Genomic DNA, 11,737 nt, shown 5'->3' with positions numbered 1-11,737 from the left:
CTCTCTCTCTCTCTCTCTCTCTCTCTCTCTCTCTCTCTCTCTCTCTCCCTCTCTCTCTCCCTCTCTCTCTCTGCCTGGCGCGCGCAGGTGTGTATGTGCGCATCTGTCTGACTGTCTATACGCATGCATGTATTTATATATGTAACTCCATTCTATAAGTTATGTTCCTCTATAGAACCCTGCCTAATACAATGGCTTAAGGAGGAAAGGACTTAATCTCATGGATTTGGAAGCTTTAATCATAGGCTGCAGCTGCTGTTCCTGGGCTGGTGGTAAGCCAGACCATATGGACCTCGTGGTGCACAGGAAGCAGGTACATTTAATTCTAGTCAGCACTCCATATATTCTGCTTAAAACATTTTCTCCTTACTTGCACAGCACTCCAATACTCAATATTAAAAAAAATGTTGCTTTTAATTATTGTAAGAATGTTGCAAATTTCTAAAGAATTTTTAAAAAGCGATTTATATTGCTGTAATAATGAAAGTAAAAATAAAAATCAAATAAATATACTCAATCTGTTATTTAACCAGATGTAGTTATAAAGGTAATAATTTCAAATTACCCTTACATATGCATATACAGTCATTAGATATCAAAGTATACTTTCACTTAATATAGTAAATACTTAAATAGAGAAACATATTAATTTTACCAATTAACTTCTTCCATCTTATACATTTTGTTTGATATACTCATTCACCCCTTTAATTTTATATATATATACATATATATATATGAATTATTTAATATACATTTAAAATTTGTGGTGACTTATAAATAAGGCTCTCAAACAATAGGAAATAGTCATTCTACAATTTTGGCTTAGAAAAGATCCTTCCAAATATCACATATTTGGATGGATTTCAATATTGTACTAAGTGAAACATATTAATAAGCAATTTGGCAAAGAAGGACCAAGAAGTGTGTGCTTTACTATGCCTGATGATGCTCTGCTTGGCTCCTCTAACTTAAGGAGAGACATTTCAATGGGAATTGTTTAATAATTTAGTAAGAGATAGAGATATTTTGGAAAGAACCCTGAGAAGCTGAGCATTTAATGGCTGGCAAGGAACATGGGCATGAGAACAGCTTGCAGAAAGGGACTATAAATAAAAAATAAGAGATTTCTAGACTGATTCAAAAAAACTGAATAAACTCAAACCCTCACACAGTGTCAGATTTAATTTGATCTATTTTTTAAAGGGAAAAGTAGAGAGTTAAAAAAATATAAGTGAGCTTAGATTTCTGAAGAACTATACGATTTAAGTAAGGGAGAATTTTTTTTTCTTCAAACCTTCAAGCGGTGTCTGGTATGGCTAAAGCTACACTTCCAAGCACCCCAGGCAGAACTGTTGACTCCAGTGGCTACCAAGTCTACCAAGTGCACGTGTAGAGAAGTGCTTAGCACTTTGCCATGCTGTAAGCCAAATTCAATTTTTTCAGGCCAAATAATCTTTCACTGTGCCCAGAATTATGCAAATGTGTTTTCTATATTGATCTAATTAATAAGATGCAGATATTTCCCAAATTAGGAATGAGGTGCTCTACTATATCTGTGATAAATTTGGCGGTGAAGCACATTTACTGTTTTAGAATTGGAGAAATGGTCTCAGATCAGAGATGTGTTTGGTATGAAAATTAAGCTTTGTCTAGCCTTAAACTCTCAAGCTCATCCCCAGTGACATGCTACTTCTTCCAAGACCACACCTCCTAAACTTACCCAAATAACACTATCAATTATGAAGCCATTATTCAATTCCTCTGTGCTTTGGAGAGACGTTTATCATTCAAACCACCACACCACAGTTTCTATTCTAAGGCCTTGAAGAACAAATATGCTTCCTATTTATTGTCTCTGTAAATCTGGAAGCTAGAGAATCTGGTTCAGTAAGGTCATAAAATAGTCTGTAGGTAAAAATCTAAAGGTCATTTTGTAATGTAATATTTTGTTTATTTTTGAGATGTGTTTTAATTATACCCTTTCTTTCTCATTCCTCCTTCCAAACTTTCCTATACACTTCTATCCATTTTTCTCATTCATGGCCTCTTTTTTATTTTTTAATCAATTTTCTTGTATGTATGACACTTTCTTCTCTCCTTTACAGGCATTTCATGCACTTGAAAAACTGACATACGTGCTAGATAAACACCCATCACACATTAAATAAATAAACAAATAAATTCAAAACACTGCAAACATACATAAATATGCTTAATGAGATAAATATTAAATATTAAATATTCATTTCAAGATATTTTAATTATGTATTACTTTTCATTTTTTAGCATTCAAGAACAGAACTCATCTATAAACCAGGATAAAGTGAATATTCTGCACATATACATGTGTGTGTGTGTGCTTATGTGCAGATACGTATATTGATGTATCACTATCATATATATATATCTGATATAGATATATATATATATGTATATATATATATATCTGACGTCTAGTGAGGAAGTGATTCTTATAATAAGTGTGTGCTCACTAGAAGAAAGAATGCTTATGAGATATTTCTGCAGCAATAAAAGCAAGCAAAATCTTTCAGGCAGTTGTTATGGAAAGGAACAATGCTGTAAAATCACAAAGATTTGCTGTTATGACATAAACAAAACGTGTTATTCTACCAAGATGAGTGACAACTCTGCAGAATTTGGATGAGGATGAGCGAGGAGAGACTATGATGTCCCATGAAATAAGACATTGCATACTTGGGTCTGAAGGTACTTTTGTTGATGATGTCACAGGTTAAAACTACCTTCCATAGATTTGTGCTGCACATAATCAGATTTCACCAAAAGCCATGTCAGAGAGAAAGCTGTGCTGGAGCAATGTCCATCCTTTCAGTAAGTATGCATACCTTCCATGAGCTTACAAGGAATAATACTTCTTGATATCGGAAGGGACCATCACTGTCACCACCTATGAAAATATCCTGACAGATATTGGAAGACACAATCACAAAAATAGAATGTACTTTCCGTGACAGTATTGTCTCCAAATGAGAAATAATTGTAAGCAAAAATGAATAATAACATAGCAGTATTAAGAAACAATGTGTCTGAGGGAGAGTGGCAAAGAGGAGACACAGGTCTCATTTGCATTTACTACTTTTCCTTCAGTAAGTGCATCCATACTTTGACAGTGTCCGGGTATTTGTGCTCCTTTTCATCACATCTTTAGAACAAACCTTAGCTACCAATGAAGTAAGATCACCATTTTGTCATTACAGAGAGTCAGATTCATTTGCTCAACTGATTATTTCAACACTCCCCCACCCCACCCCTACCCTGTTCCTTATCTCTGTATGGAGAGATGTATTCCATAGTTGCTCAGTAGCGAATTTCTGCTGTTCTTTGTCATTGACTATTTCTGTGTTCAGGTATCTGCAAGTCATCTGCCATTACAAGTCAACAAAGCCTCTTTCCCAATGTGTCACTGATCCCCCAGTTATTCTGTAATTAGAAATGCATGACACCCTGGCTCAAGCCACTGGTGACTTATTCGGTCTTCTTTCCTCCCAAAGACACAAAGGTGTAGAGTCAGATTTTATACTAGGGAACTTTTTAGATCATAAAACTATAGTCTGTGGGTCAAATCTAGCATACAGCCAAGACATAAAGCCAAGGTTTACATTTATAAGTGGTTAAACTTAAGCTGGTTATGTAGGCACACCACAATATTTTGATTTCATGTTTGGTTCATAGGCCCTGAAGTATTAATATTTGGCTCTCTAATAAAATCTACTGACTATTCTGTAGATATTATTTCCCATGACTTCAGTTCGGTACAGTTTTGTGTTTCAAACAGGTGTGAAATTCCCAAGTTCCTGTTTTCTGTTTCCAAATTCTTGATCTTCCAAACCATTTTATTTCCCTGTGGCCTCCAACAGCAAAATGATGAAAGTGCTCAACAGGAAACATGCTATGCACCCTTGCCTGCTAAATCTCACATTCTTCTAAATCAATGGAGATTTCACAGCCTGCACACATGATATATCTTATGCACATATACAATATTCTTTATCATACTCATCTCCCCATTATCTTTTCTCACATCCATCCCTGTTCTATAGGTCCCTTTCTTTGCCAGTGAGCCCGTTGTACCACCTTCATACCTTGATTTCTGTGAAATTATGAATGTGAGGGAAAATTTGATGTATGTTACATTCTTAGTAACTGAATATACATTGAATGAATACATTTTGTGGGTACGTTCCCCAGTAAAATTCTACTTACCCTCAGAAATAATGTTATCATGGGCTTAACTCTGTACAACTCACTAATATGACCTTTTTCATCAGTCATTCTATCCCTACAAAAGCATGCTTGATTTCTCTCTCTCTTCTTTAGTACAAGCAACCCATGCTTAGCATACAGAAACTAAAAAAGAAAGGTATTCTACAAATAGCAACTATCAATTTTTGAATAATTATTATGTACCAGGCACTTAAAAGCATAATCTTATTTGATCCTCTCAAGAACTCCACGAGGTATTATTCACATATTAGCAATGAAAAAGTAAGATTCTAAGAGGTTAATTGCTCAAATTCACAAAGAAAGTAAGTGTCAGAGTTCCAGCTGAGGCCTTTAGAGACACAAACCTCATCTTTCTTCAAGTATGTTGAGTGAGATAATGACGAAGAATGTCTTCAGGGTCAGGCATATTAGTTAATAGTTGATTATGGTGGAACCATTAGAAGAGTCAATTTAAGTTTAGAAATAGTACTTAGCATTATCACAAAGGATTGAAGAGGTACTGTTCTCCACAGTGTGTCACGGCTACTAAGAAGCCTGTGTGTTGGAAAATAATGCAGACTTTCCAAACAGTGATACTTGTAAGGGTTGTTTTGAATACAATACATGCCCAAGAAACTTCTTTACTCCCCTCTTAATACAAACTAAGACAATCCAGGGTATTACAGAGTCTTAGAATTTTATAGCTTTAAAAACACGATCATTTTATTGGATGATCTGCTCACTTCTTTCCAAACTGACAGGTTGTTTAACTAATTAAAAAAAAAATCAGCCGGGCGGTGGTGGTGCACACCTTTAATCCCAGCACTTGGGAGGCAGAGGCAGGCAGATTTCTGAGTTTGAGAGTTCGAGGCTAGCCTGGTCTACAGAGTGAGTTCCAGGACAGCCAGGGCTATACAGAGAAACCCTGTCTCGAAAAACCAAAAAAAAAAAAAAAAAAAAAATCAAACAAACAAAAATAACCCAGTAAATTACCAATGTAAATTGAACACTAGAAAAATTATTTCAATTTAACTACTGAAAAATTTCTATTCTAGTCTGAAGTTTCCTAATAGGTCTAATCCGTTTAGATAAAGACATTTACATACAAAAGAAAGGAGGCAGTTCTCACAAGTAGTTAAAACATTTCAAGCTTAATATAGTTTGTACTTATATAAGTATTCTCCTTAAAAACTCTGTCATTAAAAAGATAGAAAAACATGTCTGTCTAGTTTTTAGTGTTCCTTCTTAAGGGCTTCTCTTATTTCCACTGGCTTTAAGAATTTCTAGATTATCTGCATTTTTTTTTTTTTAGTTCTGTTCTGTCTTCTTCTTTCTCCCTTTCAGAATGGGAATGTTTGTCTGTTCTGTGTCATTATATTTTGAAAGTCTATAACTTGCTTTTTGTTGTTTTTTTTTCTTTATAGGGGTTCAGAGTTAAGAGATTACCTTGTCTCAGATTTTGTACTCAGTAGGTGTTGTTACCTACTGAGTGAGCTATCTCACTTATCCATAATTTGCGGTTTTTTCCTTCCCTTCCTTCCTTCCTTTCTTTTGCTTTCTCTTTCTTTCTTTCTTTCTTTCTTTCTTTCTTTCTTTCTTTCTTTCTTTCTTTCTTGCTTTCTTTCTTTCTTTCTTTCCTTTTTTCTTTCTTTCTTGCTTCCTTTCTTCTTTCTTCCTTTCTTTTTTCCTTCCTTCCTTCCGTTTTCTTTTCCTTTCTTCTTTCTTTCTTTCTTTCTTTCTTTCTTTCTTTCTTTCTTTCTTTCTTTCTTTCTTTCTGTCTTTCTTTCATCTTTCTTTCCCCTATATTGTGGCATTGAGCCTTCATAGGACCAAGGGCCATTCCTCCCATTGTTATCCCACAAAGCCATCCTCTCCTATATAAGCTGCTGGAGTCATGGTTCGCTCTATATGTAATCCTTGGTGGTTTAGTCCCTGAAACTCTGGGGGGGGGGGTTCTGGTTGGCTTATATTGTTGTTCTTCCTATGGGGTTGCAAACCCCTTCAGTTCCTTCAGTCCTTTCTCTAACTCTGCCATTGGGGACCCCATGTTCAGTCCAATGGTTGGCTGGATGCATCTGCTTCTGTATGTGTCAGACTCTGGCAGAACCTCTCGGGGCACACAGTGCAATTGGTATCCTCTTGATTCAACTCTGCCTTGCCAAGTTATGTATTTAGATTGAGTAACTAAGAATCCTCACAGCATTTAATCTGAATGCATTTCTTTATAGATTTACACATGGCTTTAAAAGACTCATATTCAATTTGAAAATTTTGTATCTATTTCCCAGTATTGATTTCTGCTAAAATACAAAAGGTACCTCTGGAGAAGGATGATGGAGAGAATCACAATACCCAACATGGTCTCAGAATTTCTCTTCCATTAACATTTCTTGCATGTTTTCTGCTCTAGACAAATGTTCATTTAGTATTCATAACTCTATTAAACTCAAATAATTATTATTGTCCTTACTTGCATAAAAGAAACAACAACCAACTAAAGAATAAGGAAAGACTCTGATATGCTTTAGGTCAGAGTGTAAATTCAGCCACTCTGATAATACAGCCTCTTTAATTATAAAACTGTCATCTTTCCAGAAATCATTCCTATGCATTAGCCTTCTTTGTTAAAAAAAAAAAAAAGACTTTTTTCAACAGTTTTATTTTCTGAGCTCTCTTAATTAGCACACTTAGTAATTTATGATATGGTATTTGCAGAAGTGAACATAGTTGGAGTGACCAATTGCCTTGAGACACATCTGCAAATTTACTGAGAACACGTTTGTTGCTATATGACATTGCTTTCTAAACTTCACATTCTTAATCTTGTACGATTATTTTAACTTACATATTTGAAATATGAAAAGTACAAATGTGTACTTCTACGCTGATTGATTCCTTGGTATGTCACTACTATCTGAGGCACATTAATATTTCAGTAAATACTCCTTTAGTATAAAAAGACACCTAGGAGGATAGTTTCACAGAAGAAAGCCATACACCAACACTGGCTTTGTCTGGTTAGGATGTATTGATTAACAATGGCCTTGACTGCTTAAGATAGAGGGGATTACTCCCTACTTCAAATCAACTGATAGAGAAGGATATTTAAATTTGCTTATTTACATTAATAAAACATATATTTTAGAACTTTTTACTCAAGTAAATAATTTATAATAAAATAAGTTCATTATGTGTGACATCTGTATCTTTGTGTCCACAATACCGAGTCACTTTTGTGCACTGAGGTACTATTCTTGATAATATTTTTGACAGGTGTGGTTGTTTATCAATCCCTTATTAGGAAGATAACAGAGACAAAGGAATCTTTGAGAATAAGCTTATTTCACACAGCAAAACGTAAAATAATATTTTTAGTGTACTTCAACATTTCAAAATTTACATGTTGCCAAAAATAAGGAAAATGTATACTTTGCATATATAAATTACTTCAAAATCTTATTATCACTGATTAAAATCTAAATCCAGTATATAGAAGGAAGATTTTTCACTGTGGTGTAGCATATTCTAAAACACTGAGCCTCAATTTTTCTCCTTCCTTCTAGAGTACCTTAGCCCTTTTTCAGGACATATTTTGCGTTCCTCCGTATTTTTAATTTGTGAAAAAAAAACTGCCACAAAGATCACACTATGCACTAACTAACCTATAAACCCTACCCAAACACACACATCCTTTGGAGGATCTTTTTTAATTTGTAAAAAGCACACCTGATTAGAAACCCCAGCAGCAACAGGAAAGACTTGCTGAGGACAGTGGGGCCTCCCCCTGCTGCCAGCAAAGAGATAACTCTTTCTTCTCAGTGTGTAATTCCTGTGCCTATGTTTGAAATTTCTCATGAAAAGTACAGCCTGATCCCTAGTGTATTTCTGAATGGAGCGTTTGTATTCTCTTGGCCTAGTTTAACTCTTAGGAAAATCGTAAAATATCTAAACCATTTTATTTTCTCTTCAGCTTTCTTATCTAGAAAACTTGGCTGATAGCTACTTCTACAAGACTCCATTGCACTTGAAGTTTACAGTTGAATAAACAAAGACATCTCTACAATGAATTAATTGGTTTTCTGGAATTTTCTGCAGTGTTATTTTCTTTAATGAGAATAAAAATCTCTGAAGGAATAAAAGAAAGAAAATGTGTAAAGGACAATATTTTATCAGTGGAGATATTCCTATTAATGAACTTTTGAACCTCATAGGCAAAATGCAGGTACAATTACAGAATGGTTCATCTCAGTGATAATGGCATTTCCATTACACAGTCTGCACTGGTTGTTTCCAAATCTTTAATCACTTCCGAGATAAATTTCCAAATCTTTAATCACTTCTGAGATAATCTTTACCTGGATTGCTGACTCTTCTGACTCAGAAAACCATGATTTTTTCCCCAGCAATAGCTGGAAACATGACTATGAATAAAGGTGTGGTTAATGAATTTTATAACACTTAATCTTTGAAAATCATGCAAAAATAAAATAATTTTATTGTAGCCATAGTGTTACAAAATAATTATTCTGAATCTTAATGACAGAAAACTGATTAGTATTATTTAAATTAATGCAATAGGACAGACAGATAGATACACACACATACACTCACACACACTGATATTCATAGATTTAACTATTTTTGCTATATTATAGTAACCTAAAATTTAGAATTCTTTTCCTATGCATATCTATGAACATACATGTTCATTTCAAAGAGATAGTCTGCCTTTTCAAAAGTTAGTGCAAACTGGTATAGCCCCTATAAGAACTAGAGTGGAGATTGTGGAAATTCCTCAAAAAGCTGAATACCAATATACCAGAAGATCCAGCAGTACTACTTTGGGGCATATACCTGATCATTTCTACAGCTTGCTACAATGATAGTTGTTCATCTATATTCATTGCTTTCCTATTCATTATAGACAGAAAAAGTAAACAGCCTAGATGATCAGTTGAGAGGAAAATATAAATATGGTGCATTTAAATAATATACATTTAAATGTGGTATATTTAAATATTATCCAGCTCTTAGGAAAACTATAATTATGAAATTTGAAGGCAAATTAATGAAGCTAGAATGAGTCCTTTTGTGAGGTATTCCAGACACCGAAAGACAAAGATTGCATGATTTCACATGCAGGTTATCTTTGAAAGTTTCAATATGTGGGTTTCAATCCAAGTAATCTCAGAAGTTAAGGAGTTACTTAGGGATCATAGAAGAGGACAGGCTTTTCTAAGGAAGAAAATAGAGTATTGTGTTATAAAGAGACAAAGGGGAACTAGAATAGGAGAATTAAATTAGGAGCAGGCCAGGAAGCCAGGATAATGAAAGAATATGCAGAGGAATAAATTTATAATAAAGACCTTTTGAAAATCCATATGTAAATTTATTACTTTAGATGCTCCATTATATATAGTGAGTTGCCTACATCTGCAAAGGCACAAGGTTGGCATATCCAGAATGCAATAGGTGAGCTTCACCTATTGCATAATAAAATTTAATAATGTTACTATATATAATTTAATAATGTTACCTTATAACACATGAGAGAATGCCCCAACAAGACATCTTATGCCACCAACTAAAACATTCCATCACCTAGAATGGGTTAAATTTTTTTGAGTTCTTAGTCCAATAGGCCCCATAAATCCCTATGTATCACACACTATTTCCAATACTAATGGCTACTGTTCACAACCAACTACTAAAGACACAAACATACTCATTTCATTTAACATGAAGAAATTGAGCTATTGCACAGCTAGAAGTTTCATCTTTATTGACTAATGTTCATGATCCTATAAGGTACTTTGCAGAATAACTTGCTGAAAAAAGTAGCCATCGATTTCATGCAGCTCCAAACTGTGACCTAAAGCCTATTTCCAGGATATACAGGTTCAATAATGTCACAGGGGTTATGGGAGTATGTAATTACTCTTTGGTTGGAATTAACAATATTTTGTGAGATGGAATCAAGAGATTAAACTGCGGAAGTACCCAGGAACCTGTGACTAGACAGCTCACGGGCCCTAAGAGAAAACTTTCCTACTGCTATTATTACCAGGGAACACACAATAAAATGATTCTGTTGACATATCATTCTAATCATAGAGCAGAATTTTGTTCAGTCCTTATCAGAAAAGCTTCTTCTTGCAATAGATGGTAATTAACAAAAAGAAATCCACAGCTAGACAATGTTCACAGAGTGAGAGGATTTGAAATTCACAGCTCTAAACGTGAATGTGATCTTGTTTGTCAAATCTCTCTATTCAAGACTCAGGGGTCTATATAAAAGAGAAGATGAAAATTTATAAGGGCCCAAATGATGGGTTGCACCAAGAGAACAGTATTTTCTAGAGGCAAAAAATGTTGATCTACAAATAAACTCACAGAAGCTGTGACAGCACGCAAAGGACCTGTACAGGTTCCAATCAGACAAAATCCCACAACTGGAGAAATGAACACAAAGTCGCAGCCATAATCAAGATTTTATTTGTAATTAATAATGGCTGACAAAGGAAGAATCAGTTCCCTCCAATGCAGTATTAGGGGTATAGATATATCACACTACAGGCAAGGCCCAATGCACAGAAGTAGCTGGGCAACACAACATATATTTCCCACTTCTTTTTGTGTGGGTGTGGGAGTGTATGTCCATGTGTGTCTGCATGTGTGCGTCTGTGTGAGTGCCTGTGTGTATGTGTCTGTGTGTGTGTGTGTCTGTGCGTGTATTTATGTTTTTGTATGTCTGTGAGTCTTTTGATATTTTTCATCTTATTGATATTATTTTATCAGTTGTTTTGACTTTTGGTGTGTTTGTTGTCATGGGAGGTTATTCCTGGTTTTGTTTTTCAAGATAGAATAACACAAATAGGTAGGTAGGGATGTAGGGAATTAGGAAGGTTCTGGGAGGAGTTAAAGGAAAGGAAATAATATGATCAAAATATACTGTATAGAAATAATAAATTTAAAAATTAAAATGTTCTAAAGTTTGTGTAATATAAAATATTAAGGAGCATTCTTTCTAAGAGATCAATATTTATTGGGTAAAGAATGTTTATTCCCTGTCATGTTTCAAATTATGAACTCTGAAATTATTTTTCAAGTAAATATTTATTGGAGGAAGGAAAAAAAACTCAGAACAGTGAGTAGGAAAGGATGTGGGGAGAAAAGGAAAGATGGTGAATTGTTAGCAACAAAACATGGTTGCTCATTTCGTTGTTCCTTTCTTAGATGACTAAGCTCACAGTAGCAAGTGGCTGATATGGAGTGAGTATGAAGAGTGTCCACTTCAAAAGTCATGAGGTGCTTCTAAATATATGCAATTAGGATTCAAACACTAAGACTTGAGAATACAAGTGATTTCATCAGAAAATAACTCCAGTGTAAGAAAGAAGGTCTTAGAAAACCAGAACAAATGTCAAATAGAAAGGAAGGAAGGAAGGAAGGAAGGAAGGAAGGAAGGAAGGACGGAAGGAAGGAAGGGAGG

The sequence above is a fragment of the Grammomys surdaster genome, unplaced genomic scaffold (assembly GCF_004785775.1).
Source record: "Grammomys surdaster isolate TR1022 unplaced genomic scaffold, NIH_TR_1.0 171, whole genome shotgun sequence".
NCBI classification, from domain to species: domain Eukaryota; kingdom Metazoa; phylum Chordata; class Mammalia; order Rodentia; family Muridae; genus Grammomys; species Grammomys surdaster.
This window is presented reverse-complemented; position numbering follows the sequence as displayed.